General features: G+C 41.9%; 1 protein-coding gene across 1 annotated transcript in view; it reads left to right on the top strand.

Annotated features, from left to right (window-relative positions):
* Nucleotides 1–8,856: 8,856 nt before the first annotated feature.
* rbm47 (RNA binding motif protein 47) overlaps nt 8,857–22,230 on the top strand; it is a 256,801-nt gene continuing 243,427 nt past the window's right edge. The window contains exon 1 of the mRNA XM_072567871.1: nt 8,857–8,972. The gene's annotated coding sequence lies outside the window, so the exon portion shown is untranslated. The remainder of the gene's footprint in view (nt 8,973–22,230) is intronic.

The raw sequence follows: 22,230 nt of genomic DNA, 5'->3' as shown, positions 1-22,230 counted from the left end.
ACCCACAATGGACAGATGACTCCTGTCAAATAGCCGGTCTGTGTCTACATGAAAACGTATGTCAAGATGGCAGTGCTAAAAGCCTTTAGGGTCTGTCTGAGGTGGCAGTGTGCTACCAGGCACAGAAGCTACATGCATGCAGGTGATACTGAGTGAGTGAGCTTGATGAGAGCCATGAAACAGCCCTAAAATACAGCCTGATCCAACCTGTGAGCTGGCACCCTGCACTGCAAATAATGTGTCCTTCAGCAGCCTTTCAGTGCTAAATGGCAGTACATCTGTGACACAGGTCTCTCGGTGTACACTTCCTATACCTATTGCAAGTGGAATTGGATAGGTGCCATAACTTAAGAAGTTGAAAAGTATCAGATGACAAAGTCCATAGGTGAGGTTTGTGCACAGTTAATAAGGTCGTTAATAATCAGTAATCCCTCTTCATGATCAACTCACTGCTCTCTAGCTAGAATCTCATGTTTATGCTTGGAATTTAGTTACAGATGGAATGTGCAGTCCATGACATCAAGATAGGCCTGACTGGACTTACCTGCATGATTCTTTCACATTTCTCTTCAAAGCCAGGTCACTCCGCCACTTTTAAGATTCCAAACATAAAGTTAGATAGCAGACAATATAAATCAGAAACAAAAACAGAATTTGCTGGAAAAGCTCAGCAGGTCTGCTGGCATCTGTAAAGATAAATCCGAGTTAACATTTTGGGTCCAGTGACCCTTCCTCAGGATGGCTTTTGATCAACTGTTGCACCTGGAAAGTATAGTTTACATCCTGGTAGATTGGCCTGAGAGATCTTGTAGTGCTTGTCTTTTACCAGGAGCTGCTCGATGTCTGAAACATAGCCACTTCACCTTGGATCTTCCCACTGCCAGGAGTTGTGGTTATCCTTCAGTGATCTGCTACTCAGGAATCCACACACCTCCATCATCGTAGATTCAAGTGGCCAGTGGAGGAGAGGGTTGAGGCCCCGGAGGTAACCAGAGCCAGGGAGGTGCTAGGTTGGAGAGGCCTTGTCTGGATATTGCCACAGGAATTGGCAAGCTTAGGCAGCAGTGGGCATTCACATTGTGGGTGATGCCATCTGTTACTAGCTCGGGACCCTAGTTAGAGGATGTTCAGGTATGCAGTGGGATCCTGTCTGTGCATATCCATTCTCAGGTCTAAATTCCAATCTCCCTCAGGACCCTGCACCCTGCAACCTGAGTTACCTCATGGAAAATGCCCTTTGTGTCATTCCGCCTGGCACCAAAATCCTTTTTGCGTGGGTTCCTGCTGCAAACCATCCACTTCTACCTCTTTATCCGCTGCCTGGACTCATGGATGGGGTTGCTAAGCTGAAGTTCTCCCATTTTCCACCAGGGTTCTGGGGTAGAGGGTATTGCACATGGCAATCATAACCATAAATTGTAGTGATTCACAGACTCCCAGCCGAACTGTTTATTTTGTGGATTCCATGGGCCATGCATATATTAGTGTGGGTAATTGCACCCTCTTTTAGTTACTTGAAAAATCTTTTGCTGTGCTTCTGGTTGCACTTCCACCCCTCACTCCTGATCTTTGGGCATCCAAAGATGCAGACAGATGTTGGCAAGTTGGAAGATCTCCTTGTGGGTTTGCTCCTATTAACTGCTCCAGATAGTGGAATGTGGAGAGGGTCATCTCTACCAACCCTCTGCCTCTCTTCTACAGCTACGTTTGTGGCTGGGTATCCTTGGAGAGGGAGCACGTGGTGTTTACCAATGCTCTCGCTGCCATTAGAGAGGTGTGCACTGCAGGGAGTGTGTTATCTCTCCTTTCAACTATAGTTTGATTTAGCCACTCATCTTTCCCTTCCCCAACCTCATCTTTGACACTCTGAATTGCCCTTAATGGGCTTCACATGCAAAATAATCAATTGGAGAAGATGGGTGATTAATTGGTGGTGATTGAGAGGTGACAAAATACTACGGGTGATTTTGGTGATGGGAGAAAAGAACATTCAGTTGTGTGTTAGAGCACTGCTGTATATCAAAAAAGGAAACAAAAGGAAGAAGAAGAAGGAAAAATAAAAATAAATACATTTGGGCAAAGGGCTCTTGTGGTGTAGTGGTAGTTCAAGCCTTATCTGCTCCAGACGTGTGTAATAGTATTTCTGAACGGCTTGATGAGGAAATATCTGGATTAAGTGAAGAGAAACTGCTCAGCAGGATTGGTAATGCGAGGACATAGATTTTCAAATGAATAGCAAAATAAGCATGGGAGGAGATAAGGCAATTATTTGTCAGACAAATAGCAATAATGTTGTTGGACTAGTAGTCTCAAAAGTGACCTGATTGTCTGGGGGACATGGGTTTAAATCCCACTACAGCAACTGGTGGAATTTCACTTCCCCTTCTGTTTCTGTGCACAATTGGTCAGCATCATCTGACTGTTAATTGGTGGTTTGAAAATTGCGTTGTTTTCACCAAGTCAGCATTCATTGTCACACACTTCCTGGCTGTCATTGACTCTTGACAAGAGATTACCCTCAATACAGTGCGGAATCTACTGGTGTCAAATGACTCACAAATAAGAACCATAAGAAATAGCAACGTGAGTCAGCTGTTCAGTCCTTTGAGCCTGCTCTGCCATTCAATAGGATCATGACTAATCTGACATTCCTCAAGTTCACTTTCCTGCTTTTTCTCCATAAAACTTTACTCTCCCCTCCTGTTCAAGAACCCAGCTGTCTCAGCCTTAAATATACACAAGGACTCTGTCCCAATAGCTCTCATTGACAAGGAGTTCCAAAGACACTCAATCCCCTGGGAGAAGAAATTCCTCCTCATCTCAGATGGCACCCCTTAATTCTGGTAATATGTCCTCTGTTCCTAAACTCTCGCATGTGGGCAAACATTTACCCTGTCAAGCCTTTTAAGAATCCTGTATGTTTCAATAAGATCACCTCTAATTTGTCTAATCTCTCATGAGTGGAGTCCCAACCTATTTAACCTTTGCTCAAAAGACAATCACTTCATACCTAGTGGACCTTCTTTGAACCGCCTCCAATGAAGTACTATCTTTCCTTAAAAAAGGGGGACTGAAACTGCTCATTGTTCTCCAGATGTGGTCTCACCAGCACCTTGGACAGTTGCAGTCAGCTTTCCCTACTCTTATACTCTAACCCTCTTGAAATAAGGGCTAATATTCCATTAGCCTTTCTGTCTACCTGCTTCACTTGTGTGCTAGCTTTTTGTGTTTCATTCACAATCGCCCCTGAGCCCCTTTGTGATATAGTACTTTGCAGTTTTTCTCCATTTAAATAATACTCTGTTCTTTTGTTCACATTTTCTCATATCATACTGCATTTGCCAAATGTTTGCCCACTTACTAACCTATCAATATCTGTCTTTCAACTGTTTGTATCCCTCTCACAATTTGCTTTCCACCTATTTTTGTGTCTTCTGTAAATTTGGCTCACTCACTTCATTTTTCCAAGTCATTAATATATATTGTAAACAGTTGTAGTCGCAGCACTAACCCCTGTGGAACACTGCTGGTCACAGATCGCCAATCTGAAAGGAATTCCATATCCCCATTCCAATTCTTTATCCATGCCAATATACCACCTTCAACGCCAGAACTCTTATCTTATGCCTTGACCTTTTGTAAGGTATCTTGTTGAAAACCTTCTGGAATTCCAACTACAACACATTCTACCAGTTGCCCTCTGTCCGTTTAGATTGAGCTTTCCTCAAAAAATGTTAGTCCAATAGACTTTCCCTTTCATGAAGCCATGCTGATTTTGTTTATTTAGATTTTGATATTCTAAATGTGCAGCTGTTACTTAATAATTGATTCAAACACTTTTCCAACTATGGATGATAGATTAATCAGACTATAGTTATGCACGTTTGGCTTTCCTTTTTAAATAGAGGTGTCACAGAGGCAGTATTCCAGTCCTCCAGTATTTCTGCACAATCAAGAATTTTCGGAAAATTGCTATCAATCCATCCACTCTGTAGCTAGAATGCAAGCCATCAGGACGAGTGCACTTACCTGCCATTAAGCCCAATAGTTTGTTTAATACTACTTCTCTAGGATGGTGATAGTACTAATTTCTTCCCATATTCCTGAGTGTTAGTGAGAGGCTCAAACTCTCTTCCAATGTAACCACTAATACAAAATATCTATCTAATTCCTCTGCCATTTCCTTGTTTCCCATAACCATCTCCCTAGATTCATTTTCTAAGGGACCTATGTTCACTTTGATCTCTCTTTTTTTTTCTTTTTATTTATTTAAAGAAGATCCTATTGTCAGATATTTTTGCTCTTCTCTCATATGCCCTCATAAATTATTTCATCTCTTTCTTATCTTTTTAATCCTCATTTCTGAATTTATCTCAGTCTTCGGGGCGTTGACTGATTTTTGCCTCCTTATATGACTTTTCTTTCAACTTTATATTCTCATTAATTTCCTGGGCTAGCAATTGATCATTCTTAGAATCTTTCCTCATTGCTGGGACATATTGTTGCCGAGAGTTCTGCATTATCTCCTTAAATGTCTACCACTGCTTGTTTGTTGGATTTCCTGCTAAAGTATCGGCCTAGTTCATGCAAGTTAACTCTGTCCTCATTTCATTATAATTCCCTTTTATTTATGTTAGACACAGATGTTCCCAACCAAACTCAAGGAGTAAATATCACCACCAATCTGTCCCGGCCCATCCGCATCGATGTTATGGTCAAGAAAGCACACACCAATGTCTCTACTTCCTCAGAAGGCTGAGGAAATTTGGCATATCCACAGTGACTCTTAGAATTTTATACACTACTGCTACCAATGCTCTTTTTCCCCTTCTCTTTTTTACCTCCACCCAAATGGCTGGCAATAAATTGTGTCTTTTACCAATTGATAGGATGTGGAATCCTGCAAGAGTCTGTTTTGGGTTTCAGCTTTTTCACAATTTATATTAATGACTTACATGAGGGAAGCAACGGAATGGTAACCAAGTGTGCAAAGGACACAAAGGCATGGCAGAAGGTATACTGTGAAAAGGACTGAAAGGGGATGCTAGATTAGAGTGGTGCTGGAAAAGCACAGCAGTTCCGGCAGCATCCAAGGAGCAGGAAAATCGATGTTTTGGGCAAAAGCCCTTCATCAGGAATAGAGGCAGAGTGCCTGCAGGGTGGAGAGATAAATGAGAGGATGGTGGGGGTGGGGAGAAAGTAGCATAGAGTACAATAGGTGAATGGGGGTGGGGATGGAGGTGATAGGTCAGGGAGGAGGGTGGGGGAAGGTAGCAAAGAGTACACTGGGTGAATGGGGGTGGGGATGAAGGTATAGGTCAGAGAGGAGGGTGGAGTGGAGAGGTGGAAGGCCCCCAACGCCTCATCTTCACCATGGATATCCAATCCCTCTACACCTCCATCTGCCATGACCAGAGCCTCCAAGCCCTTCATTTCTTCCTCTCTCGACATCCCCAACAGTACCCTTCCACCGACACTCTCATTCGTTTGGCTGAACTGGTCCTCACCCTTAACAATTTCTCCTTTGAATCCTCCCACTTCCTCCAAACCAAAGGGGTAGCCATGGGCACCCATATGGGCCCCAGCTATGCCTGTCTTTTTGTTGGCTATGTAGAACAGTCCATCTTCTGCAGTTACACCGGCACCACTCCCCACCTCCTCCTCCGCTACATTGATGACTGCATTGGCGCCACCTTGTGCTCCCACGAGGAGGTTGAGTAATTCATCAACTTCACCAACACATTCCACCCTGACCTTAAATTTACCTGGACCATCTCTGACACCTCCCTCCCCTTCCTGGACCTCTCCATCTCCATTAATGACGACTGACTTGACACTGACATTTTTTTACAAACCCACCGACTCCCACAGCTACCTGGATTACACCTCTTCCCACCCCACATCCTGCAAAAAAATGCCATCCCATATTCCCAATTCCTCCTCCTCCTCCGTATCTGCTCCCAGGAGGACCGGTTCCACCACAGAACACACCAGGTGGCCTCCTTCTTTAGAGAGCGCAATTTCGCTTCCCACGTGGTTAAAGATGCCCTCCAACACATCTCGTCCACATCCTGCACCCTCCGCCCTCAGATCCCACCCCTCCAACCATAACAAGGACAGAATGCCTCTGGTGCTCACCTTCCTCCCTACCAACCATCAATTAAACTAAATCATCCGCCACCTCCAAACAGACCCCACCACCAGGGATATAGTTCCCTCCCCACCGCTTTCCGCCTTCCGCAAAGACCGTTCCCTCTGTGACTACCTGGTCAGGTCCACGCCCCCCCCAACAACCCACCCTCCTGTCATTGCACTTTCCCCTGCCACCGCAGGAACTGCAAAACCTGCACCCACACCTCCTCCCTCACCTCTATCCAAGGCCCTAAAGGAGCCTTCCACATCCATCAAAGTTTTACCTGTACATCCACCAATGTTATTTATTGTATCTGTTGCTCCTGATGTGATCTCCTCTACATTGGGGAGACTGGACGCCTCCTAGCAGAGCGGTTTAGGGAACAACTCCGGGACACCCGCACCAATCAACCACACCGCCCCGTGGCCCAACATTTCAACTCCCCCTCCCACTCAGCCGAGGACATGGTCACCGCTGCTCCCTCACCACCCGACGCCTGGAGGAACACTTCTGCCTCGGAACACTTCAACCCCAGGGCATCAATGTGGACTTCACCAGTTTCCTCATTTCCCCTCCCCCCACCTCACCCCAGTTCCAAACTTCCAGCTCAGCACTGTCCCCATGACTTGTCCTACCTGCCTATCTTCCTTTCCATCTATCCACTTCACCCTCCCCTCTGACCTATCACCTTCATCCCCACCCCTATTCACCCCAGTGTACTCTTTGCTACCTTCCCCCACCCCCCTCCCTGACCTATCACCTCCATCCCCACCCCCATTCACATATTGTACTCTATTCTACTTTCTCCCCACCCCCACCCTCCTCCCATTTATCTCTCCACCCTGCAGGCTCTCTGCCTCTATTCCTGATGAAGGGCTTTTGCCCGAAATGTCGATTTTCCTACTCCTCGGATGCTGCCTGAACTGCTGTGCTTTTCTAGCACCACTCTAATCTAGAATCTGGATTCCAGCATCTGCAGTCATTGTTTTTACCTGAATGGGGATGCTGACAGAGATAGGTGAATGAATGGTCAAAATCTGACAGATGGTGAATGTGGGAAATTTTTAATATATTCACTTCAGTGGTAAGAACAAAAAGAAAGCAACATTTAATGGAGAATGACTGCAGAATTCTAAGGTGCAGCATGACCTAGGTATTCCGGTGCTGAAATCACAAAATGTATGTGAGTAGACAAAGTAATTAATGCATAATTAAAGCTAATGGAATGCTATCTATATATTAGAGAAATTGAACAAAAAAGCAAGGATAATATGCCTCGATTAAGCAGAGCATTGCTAAGTTCACATCTCAGTAAGGTATGATTAGTCTAGATAGCATGCAATTCAATACTTTTCACTTTACCACCGTACTTGTGACAATAGTAAATCAAATTACTTTTGATCTCCTTATTTAAGGAAGGCATTTGAAGGCAAGTCAGAGAACGTTTACTGAGGAGAAAAAGTTATTTCCACTGAAGTTTGGTAGAGTTTTGGGATGACTTGATTGAAATATTTAACATCCTGAATGGTTTTGTAGAAGTGTTTGTGGGAGAGATGTTTCCTCTTGTAAATAGTCCAGAACTATGGGGAGCTATTTAAAAATTAAGGATCATCATTTTAGGACATAATTGAAGGAGTTTTATTTTCTCTTAGGGAGTTCTGTGACTTTGAAACACTGTACCTCAGAAGGTGAGGTCATTTAATATTTTTAAAGTGGAAGTTGATAGATTGCTGTTAGGCAAGGGACTCAATGGTTATTTATGCAGATAGAAATGTGGAATGTAAAATACAAATAAATCAACCATGATAATATTGAATGGTGGAGCGGGCTTAAGAGGTCAAAGGGCCCACTTCTGCTCTAATTTGTATGCTTGCATGAGATAGCAGAAATATAAAGGGCAATATTAATACCGGGTTAATTCTAACTTTTTTTTTAAAAGAGCATTAAAACCTCATGGAGTAAGACATGAGGATGCAGGTTGACATTTGATTGCAGCAGTACTTTCATTTCTGGAACTTGCTGGATTATTGATTAATTTTCGAGAATCATAGACATGCAAAAGTATAAAGGAGGCCATTTGGCCCATCATGCCTGTGCTGGCTCTCTGGAAAAGTAATTCACCTCTTGTCTTTTCGCTACAACTAACAATATTTTAGATAATAATCTAATTCTCCTTTGAATGTCATTATCAAATCTGCTTCCTCCTTGGAGAAAGGTTGGGCAGTGGAATATTTATAATCGGCATACAAGTTACTCTGCAGCACAGGGACTTTAATGTGAGCCTTCACTTTAACTACAGCAACTCGTCCTTCCAGTTTGTAACATGCCCACACAGAAACTGATAACCAGAAACAAAGGACTCACGCACTCCTGTGTGGGCGTGGCTGATGCGATATTTACAGGTTCACCATCGCAGATCCTGAGAATACGTGCGGGACAAAGTTCCTGTGAAGAGTTTATGCTGCCCCCAGTGCAGGGCGCGGCCAGGCTGGTCTGGCAGGGGCCTTGCTTTATCCAGGCGGTCAGTCATACTTTCTCAGTGACCGGTCTCACTGCTGATGTTACCACATTTATATATAAACTCAATCACCCAAATTGTGCCTTTTGTTTCTTGTTTCGATCTGCAAACGTCATTGCCAGATGGAAGTAGGTTATTGAAATTCAGAAAGCCACTTGTTTTGGGGAAGTGCATTGTATCATGCAGCACATATCTACGGCACGTAGCAACAGTGTTTTTTTTAATCTTTACAGCATTGGGTTCTGATTTGAGTTCTTTCCCATGTTATGCCGACTTAATAACTCCAGTTCATTTCGTTGCTCGAACTGCCTTTTCCAGATGGTAAGGTGTTTTACATAACCACATTCAAACCTTAGCGAGGCTTTTCTTAGGGGAAGAGGGAGGGCTTCTCCGCCCATTACATGTTTACACGTAGGCAGTGGATCTAAAACAATGTTTGGCAATTTCAACGCCTTTATTTTATTTATTAATTAAATAATTGTTTTGATTATTTTACAATTGGCGCTTCCCAATTCACTGAGGTTGCGATGGACTTCCTCGTTTGCGGGACTGGTTTGATTCCAACGCCATCGTGCAACGTTACAATTTGCTTCTAACTTATTTTGGAAAGGTGTATGACCAATGTGTGGGACCCCCCCCCCCCCCCCCCCGGCTCACCCACGCTGCTTCCTGGGTGAGAGATAGCAGCGACAGGTCTTACAGTTTATGTGAACTGACTCGTGTTAGAGCTCGTACCAGCCTCAACTCCAATATCCGGCAGGGTCACTGAGGTTAGAACTGTACATCCGCCACCTCCATAGATTATTCAAACAATGTTTTTGTTTCGTCTTTGATCCGGCCAGTGATTGAATATACCGTCCTGTAAATACTAAAATGGTCTGGTAGTTGATCACAGTTTCCGAATCATGCAGGGCTCTTTAATAAAGTGTAGAGACTTATAATTTTTGATTTTAAGAATTTCGTTCTTAAATAATTGCCGTTATATTTAGCTTGTCGGTAAGTGACTATGGTCGTTAAAATACGTTAAAGAGCCAGGTATAATATTGCACTGTGTTTCCACTGTATTGTTTTGCCATTCAGATTAATGAGACGTTGAATGTTAGTAAATTGAAGGGTGCTGGTGGTGACACGTTGAAATCACCATGGCACAGATAATCGTTCATAAACAGCTTGCCCTAGTCTGAACAGAATTCTTATAATGTTTCCTTCATTGTTCACTTCGATTGAGATCAAAAGCTCCAGAAGGGGCACGTGATTGGATGCGATCTATTCGTAACACTTTTCACACTCGTCCATTGACAATAATCTAGGCAAAAATTCTGAGACAGGACAGCTGTGTGTGTATACATACTCTACCTGTTGTAGCAACGAAATGTAACTGATATGGCTTCGTGCCCACAGGCGCGCAGAATGTTTCTGACATTGATTTTAAAAACCCAAATAGGAATTAAATTAACTTCTGATGCTTTTTTTTGTATTGGTATGGCATTATTTTAAGTAATGAATAGAGTGAACGATCTACGGAAACTAAACCAACAGAACTTCTCAACGCCATCAAATTTAGAGTTGATGATGGGCTAGACTCACCAATGTGCAATTAAAAATAGAGGATAGAAGCAATTGTATAGGCGTCATTCCACAGTACACAGAGCTCAATAATAATCTGAAGTTGAAATATTGCAGCTTTGTAGCTATCACAGCCCAGGAGCATCGCTCCAAAAGCTAGTGTGCTTCCAATTAAACCTATTGGACTATAACCTAGTGTTTTTAACTATGTAATTCCTAGGCGTTGCTGGTGAGGTCTAGGGAGTGGTGTTATGTAAAGCTGGTCTAGCCTTCACCTTTGCATAATTCCAAGCCAATGTAATGTTACAATTCGTGTGAGAAGGTGGAAAGATAAAGTGGCTGTGACTTAACTAAGGACAAGTATCAGAAAGAGGAATGCAGCTGTGGTAGTTCTAAGAGCTTGGCCATCTGGTGTGCTGTTGGATGATTGAGCAGCCTCCCTTCCATCTTACAGAAGATCTCAGGTCTGTGTCCTATACAAACTTCTGCAAACCCAGATTGAGACCGTACAATATTTCCCACCATCTATTGTGTTGGAAAAGGATTGAGGCAAATAGTGAGGATAACTTGAATATCTCATTTAATTAAGCTGTTGAGTAACACAGTTATTTGAAGCCAAGAATACTGTGGACTGCTTACCATAACTGGAGAATAGTTATGGTAAGCAGTGGTCATTGAGGTGCAATGGGGTTTCAAAACGGTGGGTTAGATTTTTGTATTGAGAAAACACTAATAAGCATGTATAGAGGAAAAGATCTGTTATATTCCATTATAAATGATGGCAATATGCATAAATAAGCACTGATATTTCATTTTACTCATTAAGTATTTGATTGAAAACAATTGGGCCATTTTATCAAGTGTAAAACACAGGCATGGGAGTGTGAATTGCAACTGTTTTGCTCTTGCTAAAAGTTTCATTTTCATTAGAAAAAATATTTCAACTTGATTCTGATTGGTAATCATACACTTGATATCAGAATTATTGTGCTGGGTGTTCTTTTGATCTGTTGTTTGGTGGGATTAGAAAAGTCCAAAATAATTATTACAGAGATCAAAAGGAAGTATTAATATCTCTCAATATAGACATAGTTACATAGAAAGTACATTTTAATGCATTCTTTGCAAAGCTGAGGGGATCTTATTGCCTGTACTATTTCCAAGTAAATGTGGAACTTATGACTTGCTGTGTGCATTTCTAACTAAAAGCCAGAAAAGTTCAGAAGGATGAGAAATATGTTGTGGATAGCTCCAAGGTTCAAATTTGTACACTGTCATTAGCTTTGTAACATTGTTTTCAATGTTTCGCAAAAGTCACAAGTTAGTTCATTATTTTCAGAATGCACTATTTTGTTAAAGAACAGTGCGTCTTGGACAGTGAGTAAAGATGTACTTATTGAATGGGTAACTATTTTTCCAAAAACATATGTGCTTGACTTCAAGATAATGTGTAGATTTTTAAAAATCTACATGATAGAACCAATGGTGGAAAGTGCAACATATGTTTGATTGAATATATACCTATATCTCTCTATTATACATTAGTTGTGCTGCTGCGCATTGTTAACATTTTGCCCTTATTTTAAATATATTGATTTACTGAGTCAGAATGAATACAGAAATGGTTAACTTATTGAAAATCCATTATCATGTTCACTGTTACCTGCTGACACCTACATTGAACTAAAAGTTGTTTCAGAGAGGGATGACAACAGAGGCACATTTCTTTGCAGTTTTCTTTGCTCTTGGTGTGCACTGTTGTCAAGGAGTCAATGTGCTCCTATTCGAGCTGTTAAATTTGGAAATCAAATGTATAACTCTTGGCTCTGAGTCAGAAAGTTATGGACTCAAGTCCAACTTCAAGCTTGAGCACAAAACTCTAGGCCAACACCCACGATAGTACAGTAGTGAAAGAATGCCGAACTGTTGACAATGCCACCTGTTGGTTAAAATGTTAAACCAAGACCCCATCTGCCCTTTCGGGGTAGATATTAAAAGGTCTATGATGCTAGTTTAGGGGAGAACAGGAAGTTATCTCCAGATTCCTTGGACAATTTTTATCCTTAAATCAACATCACAAGAAGAAATCATCTGATCATTATCACATAGCATGGGATTTTATTAGAGCCATTTATTAAATGTCAGATTATTGTAGTTCTTTGAGAAAGTAACAAGCAAGATAGGTAAATTGGACCTGTAGATGTAAGTACTTAGATTTATAAAAGGTATTTGATAAGATATCACATGAAAGCTAGACAAAATAAGTGCTCATGATAAAGATGTAACATATTAGTATGAGTGGAGGATTGTTTAATTATTTTGAAGCAGAGAGTAGTGATAACTTATCATTTTTGGTTCAGCAAACAATAACCCGTGGAGTGCCACATGGCATCATTTACAACCTACAGCAATCACTTGGATGAAGGCAATGAATTTTTGTAGCTTCGTGGTAGCTAAATCTGTTGATGATACAAAGATATCTAGGAAAGTATCAAGAGAAAGTATCAAGTATCTCTTTGTGTGAATGGGCATAGATTTAGTCAATGGAGTATAATGTCAGAAAATGTGAACTTTTCCACTTTGGCAGGAAGAATAGAAAGACAGCAATAAGGGAAGCAAAAGCAGTAGTAACAAAACTCTCTAAGTTACAGAGGGATCTGTGTATCATGGTATAGGAAGTGCAAAAAGTTAGTGTGCAGGCACAGCAAGTGATTAGAAAGGGAAATGGATTATTGATTTTTAATGCAAGCGGAGTCGAGTTTAAAATTAGAGAAGTGTTGTTATAGCTGTATAGAACCTTGGTGAGATGGTACCCAACTACAGTGCACAAACTTGATCTCTGTACTTAGGAAATGATAAAATTGCATTTGGAACAGTTGAGAGAAGGCTTAATCAACTGATTCTAGGAAAGTTTGGGCCTATATCCATTTGAGTTCAGAAGCATGAGATGTGACTTTTCTTTTATTCATGCAGAGATGATAGGCATTCTGGATGGTACTTGTTTCCCTTAGCCAAATGCCCTTGAGAAGATGATGATGAGGTGCCCCCCTGAACTGCTGTAGTCCATTCGGTACAGACACATTCACAATATTGGGTAAAAACAAGGTCTGCAAATGCAGGAAACCAGAGTCTAGATTAGAGTGGTGCTAGAAAAGCACAACAGGTCAGGCAGCATTCAAGGAGCAGGAAAATTGATGTTTCGGGCAAAAGCCCTTCATCAGGAATCTAGACATTCACAATATTGTTAGGGAGGGAATTCCAGGATTTTAACCCAGCAATAGTGAAGGAAAAATGACATGTTTCCAAACCAGGATGGTGTGTGACCTAGAGGACAACATGCTAGTGTTAGTGTCATCAAGTATCTGCTTTTCTTAAATTTCAAAATATACTTAACTTTCAAACACAGTTCAGTTCTGTATAGTAGCATATCAAGGAAACAAACGCGCATTGGAGTTTGACTTTATCCAAACAAACCAAAGGCATCTCTCACTTGACCCAGAATATATTTACATACATTTGAGGCACCAGGATAGTCTGATCACTGAACAAACCCCATTCTGCTGCTGTTACCTGTCTGCATGGTGGAAATCGCAGGTCTGAAAGGTGCTGTCATAGAAGACTTGGTGAATGTTGTAGTGCATCTTTTTGATGGTACATACTGCTGCCATTGTGCATCAGTGCTGTGGGGAGTGAATGTTGAAGATGTTTTGTGAAGTGATAATGGAGCACCCTGCTCTGTCCTGAATGATGTTGAGCTTCTCAGATGTCATTGGAGCTTGGCTCATCCAGGTACTAGTCATTCATGATATACATTGTCATATCCTTATCCAGCCAATTAGCAGAGCAGCTGATGCTGACTGAGCACTGCAATCATTGAAGTGAGCAGGCAATATAGAAAAATGGAAAACCGGAGCAAGAATAGGTCATTCAGCCCTTCAAGCCTGTTCCACCATTCACTTTGATGATGGCTGATCATACAAGTTGTTGTAATGCTTCCTTTTCGCTCTATACATTTGGTTATCTAGATATCATGATTTCCAGTTTAGAGGTATATTGAATTCACACACAGATCCTGGATGCCCTGTAGAAGGCACGATATTTTTTCTCAACTATAACAGTCAAGAATTTCAAAAGCACTAAAAACTCTACAAGCATTCATGTGCCAATATTCTCAAAATTCAGACCCTTGAGTTATCAAAAGTAGTCCCAGGAGTATTCCACTTCCAAATAACCTACTATCTGTTTTCCTATCAATGAACTGATACCCTTAGTCCTGTCTATCTCTACTACTTGTATTTTTGATGAATCATAGCTTTTGATAACTTTCCCATACTTTACAGAGGAAGGAAAACAGGAAGTTTGGTTAATTACTTAGTCTAAGGAGCATTTGATTCAACACTTGCAGTTTTATGTCCCCAGTTAAGTTGAATGCTATGTTTGATCCATTTGTGGAATAGTTCCAATAACTCAAAGATTCAACCACCTGCCTGTATGGATGGTAATCTACTCTTCTTTTTAGTCCCTGTATCCTGAAAAACTAACACTGACCTTTCCATGATAACATGCAGGGATTAATCAAAAATAGTCAGCATGGCTTTGCGATGTGGAGGTCAAGTCTGACCAGCTTGTTCGAATTTTTTGAAGAGGTGACCACATGTGTAAATGAGGGCAATGACCTCTAATGCAGTCTACTTAAAATTCAGCTAAACCTTTGATAAGGTCCTCTATGGAAGACTGATAGCAATAGTGGTATCCAAGGAAGTCATGCTAATTGGATCCAGAATTAGCTGAGTAGCAGGAAGCAGAATGCGATGGTTGAAGAGGGTTTGTATGACTACTGGTTGCATAGGGATCAATGTTTAGCCTTTCCTGTTTGAGGTTTATATGAATGTGCAAGGGTTGATTAGTAAGTTTTTTAATACATATGTAAATTGGTGAGGTGCTAAATGGTGAGGAGGATTGCTTTAGATTACAGGAGGATTTAGACAGGCTGGTCAGAATGGGTTGATTGGTGGTAAATGGAATTCAGTCCTGAAAAATGTGAGGAGATGCACTTGGGCAGGACAAGCAAGGCAAGGGAATACATGATAAATGGCAGGACCCTAGAAAGCACTAAGAATCAGAGGCACCTTGATGTCTATGTCCACTTGTCCCTTAAGGTAGAGGGACAGGTAGATAAAGTGATGAAGAAAGTATATGGGCTGCTTCCTTTATTAGCTGAGATATAGGGTTTAAGAACCAGCTGGCTATGCTGGAACTGTATAAAATGTTAGCTAAGCTCCAACTAGAGTGTTTTGTGTGGTTCTGCAGTATTCAATATAGGAGGGATGTGGTTGCACTGGAGATGTGCAAAGGAGATTTACCAGGATATTGTCTGGCTTAGAGTGATTTATTTGTGAAAAGAGATTGAATAGACTGGGGTTGTTTTCCTGGGAGCTGAGGAGACAGTGGAGGTACATGATTGAGATGTACTGAAGTATGAGGGGCATAGACAAGGTAGACAGAAAGGACATTTTTCACTTGATAGAGGGTTCAATATTCGGGGCCATAGATTTAAGGTAAGTGTTAGGAGGTGTAGAGGGGATAAGAAGGAAACTGTTTTCACCCAGATAGTTGTGGGGATCTCAAACTCACTGCCTGCAAAAGTAGTAGAGGCAGGAACCAGCATAATATTTCAGAGGTATTTAGGTGTATACTTGTGATGCCAAGGCACACAAGGCTATGGGGCACGTGTAAGAAAATGGGATTAGAATAGTTAGACAGTTGTTTTTGACCAATGCAGACTTGATGGGCTGAGGACCTGTATGACTATATGACTTTAGATCCAGGGCCACCTCTTTGTTTTTCTACCTCAGATTGTGTCCGTTTACTCCTTGGTTCAGTTGTCGAGCTCTTCCTCCTGACTCAGAAAGTTGTGATTTCAAGCCCCCCATCCAAAGATTTGAACATATACTCTGGGAGAGAAATACACTGCCAGAAGTGCCACTTTCTGAGTGAGATTTTAAATGGAGACTAAGTACCAGATTTTCTAGCTTGAGCTGAGAGTTATGGATTGGGAAATTTCCTGACATTGCAATCTGGCAGGGTTCACTTTACACATTATAGACAATAGACAATAGGTGCAGAAGTAGGCCATTCTGCCCTTCGAGCCAGCACCACCATTCATTATGATCATGGCTGATCATCCTCAATCAGTATCCTGTCCCTGCCTTATCCCCGTAACCCTTGATTCCACTATCCTTAAGAGCTATTCTATTTTTGTGGTGGGGTGTCATGGATGGGAATGAAGGTGTGAGGGTTCCAAAGCCAGCAGGTTAGAAGGATGGTTCTGTTTGCTGAGATTTTGCCTCAGTCCTGTATACAAAGTCCTGTATACACCCTAGAACTCAGTCCTTAAACCATATTCATCCCACTTAACTCCTCACACCTCTCCATACCTGATCCAATCACTGCCCTGTTTCATATTCCCTACAGTACATTTCTACCATATTCCAAATTCCCCTTTATAATCCACATCCCCATGCACCCCAATCACTCATGTCTATTCACTTAATCTCTAGAAGAACATATATGTTCTGTAATAGCTTTGGAAATCTTTGAGATGTTCATCAGACTGTCAAAGAAAACAAACTGCCAATCAAAAAAGCACGCCAAAGCTCAACTCTAGTGAATACAGGTATAGGAGAAAGTGAGGACTGCGGATGCTGGAGATAAGAGTCGAGAGTCTGGTGCTGGAAAAGCACAGCAGGTCAGGCAGCACCTATGGAGCAGGAGAATTGATGTTTCGGGCAATCCAGCTCATTCCTGATAAAGGGCTCATGCCTGAAATGTTGATTCTCCTGCTCCTCGGATGCTGCCTGACCTGCTGGGCTTTTCCAGCACCACACTGTTGGCTCTGAATACAGGCCTAGTTGAACCAATCTCTCCTCATAACATGCCTGAGAAACCTCATGTAGATTCACTGCTGCCTGTTCTTCTTATTAGTGATAATCTAAACTACTGATGCCAAGTAGGGAAGGATGTTCACAACATCTTCAGCAGAAAATGAGCTCAATTTAGATGAGCTTGTTTACTGCAGAGGGACATGAAGGAGGATTTCACAAACCAGCAGTTGCAGGCTATATTACAGAATCACTTCTTCAAATGGTTTTACCAGGGAGAGGATTAAAAGGGAAGGAAAACCTGAGTAAAGCAAGTTATTAATGCCTTACTTCACCTTTTAATGATATTGAAATATCACAGAATTGCTATGATGTTACAGTGGATAATAAAATGCTTTGATAGCCCTATATATCTGAATTTATTTTAAAATAACATGGTTTAGAATGAAGGTGGGTGTGAGGCTATCTTACTGTTAGAACAAGACAGTACAATTGCTCACAACTAAGTAAATAAATATTCTCTTTGCTGGCAGTTTTTTCTGTCTTTTGCCTAAAAGAGCCCTGTGTGAAATGAGTGTGGACAGTCTCCGTTCAATCCTGACTGGCTATACTGCAGAAAACTAGACATTTGAATTGATAATTTCACCAAATTAGCACCTGACTGCAAACAGCTACAGGAATGGAAAATGGAAATAAATAAAAAGGTGGCACCTTCTGAGGTTGTGGCTGAGGTATAGTGTTGGTGAATAATAATGTTAGCCTTTCTCTGTATGTTAAATTTAGTCACATAGTGCTTGTCCCTAACAACGGGAGCTCTTTGCTGTTCCAACACATGAACAAAGTACATTGGGCAGAGTTTAAAAATGGTAATTAAGCCGCCATCCTAGAATTCCTGTCCCAGTGGCATTGGCAGTTTCCATTGGTGAGGAAAGGGCTGGGTTGGGAGTCCTCATGCTGCTGCCTTATTGGTGTTAGAACCATTGTGGAAGAGAACTTCTGAAAACTTGTGCAATTTTAGGAAACCCAGTAGGAAAGTGTCATAAATTCTTGTGAATCACAGTTTGGATGTAGGAATAAGATAATAAGTCATTCCAAACTGTTTTGGCTTTCTAATTTTCACATAATTATGAAATGCTGTAGTCTAAGTTGCAGCTGCAATGAGAGATGATGCTGTGATTTGAAAAAGTGACCTTTAAATAATACAGGACAGATTGGCCAGATGTCAAGGGAAGAACAACTTTGTAAAAGTGGAAATGTCTTTGGATACATTAGAGGAGATTATCCCTGGATAAAATGTGATTCTGGATATACAGGATAAAGGAGGGAGAACTTCAACTAGAAAAAATTAGGGCCATCAAGGTTTAGAATGCAAATAACTGAAGCTATGTGTTATGGCTGAGATAGGAGGTGTGTCTTTTTCTAGTTCTTTAAAAAAAAATTTGATCATAGGATGTGGGTCACTGGCTAGGCCAACATTTCTTGCCCATCTCTATTTCTGGACAGAGCAGTTAAGAGTCAACCACAATGCTGCAGGTCTCAAGTCAAATATAGGCCAAACCAGCCAAAAACTGCATATTTTCTTCCCTAAAATGCATTAGTGAACCACGTTTTATTTTATAATTGACAGTGGTTACATAGTCACTATTGGACCAGCTGTTTTTTTTATTGAATTCAAATTTCACTATCTGCCATGATGGGATTCAAAGCTCTGGATTACTCATCCAGTGACATTACTGGTATTCCACTGCCTACCCTGTACTACTCCATGAGTACTGTTCCTGTACCTTCTGGTTTTATTCTGCAATGTACAATATTGAAAGGCTAACCATTCTGAAATGCAGAGCTGATTGTGTGAATTGTCTTCATTGCTTTCATTTATTTACTGAAATCCAGCTCAGTCGTCCTTTAGCCATTTCAAAACTTTGACAGATGTCTACATTTTCAGTAAAGCTTTAAAATTCAACTCTGCCAATTATTTGGCTGTTTCAAAGCATTGACCGATGTCTAAACTTCCTGCTGTCTTCAAAAACACAAATTGATTTTTTCGGCATACTTTGTTTGCACAGTTAGGGGAAGTGAGCTGCCTACTGAACCACTCAGGGATTTTGCTCAGCAGAGTTTGTTTATAAAGCTGTCCAGGGAATTGAACGGAAGTTTTATTAGCTTCTGTGTGGTGATGACACATGGGGAGTCAGAAGCTGGACTGGTCTGCCTGCGGGGTTATGGCTGTCAGGTCTGGGGCGAGGGCTGGTTGTGTTGGGGTAAACAGGATTGGCTAAGGGGAGACTGCATCTGGTGGTGGGGGTTTGGAGTGACTGTCTGTGGGGGAGATGAAAGTAGGGGTTCAGTGTTGAGTCAGCGTGGTTGAGTTGGTTTAATAGTTCCTAGCTGTTGAATCTAACAGTTGCCCAGTTGTTAAACTTTTAATTCTTCTAGTTTATCCTGGGTAATGTTTAAGATAAGTTGCTCAAAACCTTCAAAAAATCTGTGACTCTAACTCCAAGTTGGGGACTCCTTCGGAGGGTATCGCATGCTATTCTCCATTCTGGAACATCTTTGTTGATCTCCTCTTATGAGCTCTGATTGGATTACATCCTTCTTGCAATGCAGTGACCATAACTGGACGCAGTGCTCTAGCCATTGTCAACTATTGTTTTATACAAAAAAAAAACAAAGAACTGCATGTGCTGGAAATCAGAAACAAAATCAGAAATTGCTGGAAAAACTCAGCAGGTCTGGCAGCGTCTGTGCAGAGCAAGCAGAGTTAATGTTTCAGGTCCAGTAACCCTTCTTCAGTCTCAACCTGCAGGGATACGGTATTCTGTCCTGGAAATAAATTTGGCTTTGACTAGATTCATACGTCATTTTTCTGATTTGTAAACACACATTAATGCCCAATGCACTTTAAACACAGAAACACTTTGGCTTTCCATTGAAGTCATCATGTCTTTGAATTATATTTGAATAGCTGCCTGCACTTTGACAGAGTGGGTCCCACCATCTTCTTCCAGTGGGTCTTCAGTGAGATCCAGTTGATGGAACTGCTCTCACCTGATTTCATTCTTAGCTAATTGTAGTCAAAGGCTCACTTCCAGTGGCATCTCTTTGTTCTCCAGCACTATTACTGCTAGTGTTAGCCAAGGATCTGTTCTTGGCTCCTCCTGTTTCTGAGCTTCATGTGCTCCTGAAAGCACAGTGTTAATTTTCGCATGGACAACAATGATGTCCAGCTCTACTTACCCAACAAGCCCCCATGCCACAACACCCTCCCACTCTCTTGACATTTACATTTTTTCTAAGTTATCAGACTGGTTGTTTTGACATCCAGAACTGTATCAGAAATATCCTCCAGTTCATTACAGTGAAGGCTGAAGCTGATGTTTTTAGAGCCTATTACCAGTCTATTCACAACCTCAGTATTACTTTTGATCATGAGGTGAGCTTCCAACCTCATTTCCATTTATACCATCTCTAAAACTGCATATTTCTATCTATGTAACATCACCCAACCTCACTCTTGTCTCAGCTTATCTGCTGCTGAAACTGTCACTCATGTCTTTGTTACCTCTGAACTCAACTCTCCTAATGCACTCCTGGCTTGTCTCCCACATTCTATTCTCCATAAACTTCAGGTTATTCAAAACACTACTCCCCATATCTTAATTCTCACTAAGTCCTGTTCCCCTGTCTCACTCCTGTGCTCATTGATCCACATTGGTTCCCAGTCAAGCAGTGTCATAGAGTCATAGAGATGTACAATGCAGAAACACACCCTTCGGTCCAACTCATCCATGCTGACCAGATATCCTAACCCAATCTAGTCCCATTTGCCAGCACTTGGCCCATAACCCTCCAAACCTTTCCTATTCATATACCCATCCAAATGCCTTTTAAATGCTGTAGTTGTACCAGTCTCCACCACTTCCTCTGGCAGCTCATTTCATACACGTACCACCCTCTGCATGAAAACGTTGCCATTAGGTCTCTTTTACATCTTTCCCCTCTCACCCTAAACCTATGCCCTCAAGTTCTGGACTCCCCCATCCCAGGGAAAAGACTTTGCCTATTTACCCTATCCATGCCCCTCATGATTTTATAAACCTTTTTAAGGTCACCCCTCAGCCTCTGACACTCCATGAAAAACAGCCCTAACCTACTCAACCTCTCCCTACAGCTCAAATCCTCTAACCCTAGCAACATCCTTTTAAATCTTTTCTGAATCCTTTCAAGTTTCACAACATCCTTCTGATAGGAAGGAGACCAAAATTGCATGCAGTGTTCCAAAAGTAGCCTCACCAATGGATAAATTCCCAGGACTTGATCAGACCTTACAGATAACACCCCAGACACCACCATTACCATTCCTGGATATGCCCTGTCTCACTGGCAGCCAAACCCAACAGAGGTGGCAGCACAGTGGAATACAGGCAGGAGGGAGTTGCCCTGGGAGTCCTTGACATTGACTCTGGACCCCAAAAAGTCTCATGGCTTCAAGGTTAAGGGCAAGGAAACCTCTTGCTGGTTACCACGTACTGTCCTTCGGCTGATGAATCAGTACTCCTCCATGTTGAACAACACTTCGAGGAAGCACTGAGTGTGGCAAGGGCACAAAAATGTACTTTGCGTGGGGGATTTCAATGTCCACAACCCAGAGTGGCTCGGCAGCAGCATTACTGATTGAGCTGGTCGGGTCGTAAAGGATATAACTGCTAGACTGGGTATGCGGCAGGTAGTGAAGGAGCCAACAAGAGGAAAATACATACTTCACTTCATTCTTACTAATCTGCTGGCTGCAGAAGCATCTGTCCATGACAGTACAGGTAAAAGTGAGCACCGCACTGTCTTTGTGGAGATGAATTTCCGCCTTCACATTGAGAAACCCTCCATTGTGTTGTGTGGCACTAAATGGGAGAGACTTCAAACTGATCTGGCAGCTGAAGCAGGGCATCCATGAGGCACTGTGGGCCATCAACAGCAGCAGAACTGTACTCCAGCACAATCTACAACCTCATGGCCCGGCATATCCCCCACTCAACCATTACCTTCAAGCCAGGAAATCAACCCTCGTTCAATGGAGATGCAGGAGGGCATGCCAGGAACAGCATCAAGCATACCTGAAAATGAGGTGTCAG

This window comes from Chiloscyllium punctatum, chromosome 1 (assembly GCF_047496795.1).
Source record: "Chiloscyllium punctatum isolate Juve2018m chromosome 1, sChiPun1.3, whole genome shotgun sequence".
NCBI classification, from domain to species: domain Eukaryota; kingdom Metazoa; phylum Chordata; class Chondrichthyes; order Orectolobiformes; family Hemiscylliidae; genus Chiloscyllium; species Chiloscyllium punctatum.
This window is presented reverse-complemented; position numbering and strand designations above follow the sequence as displayed.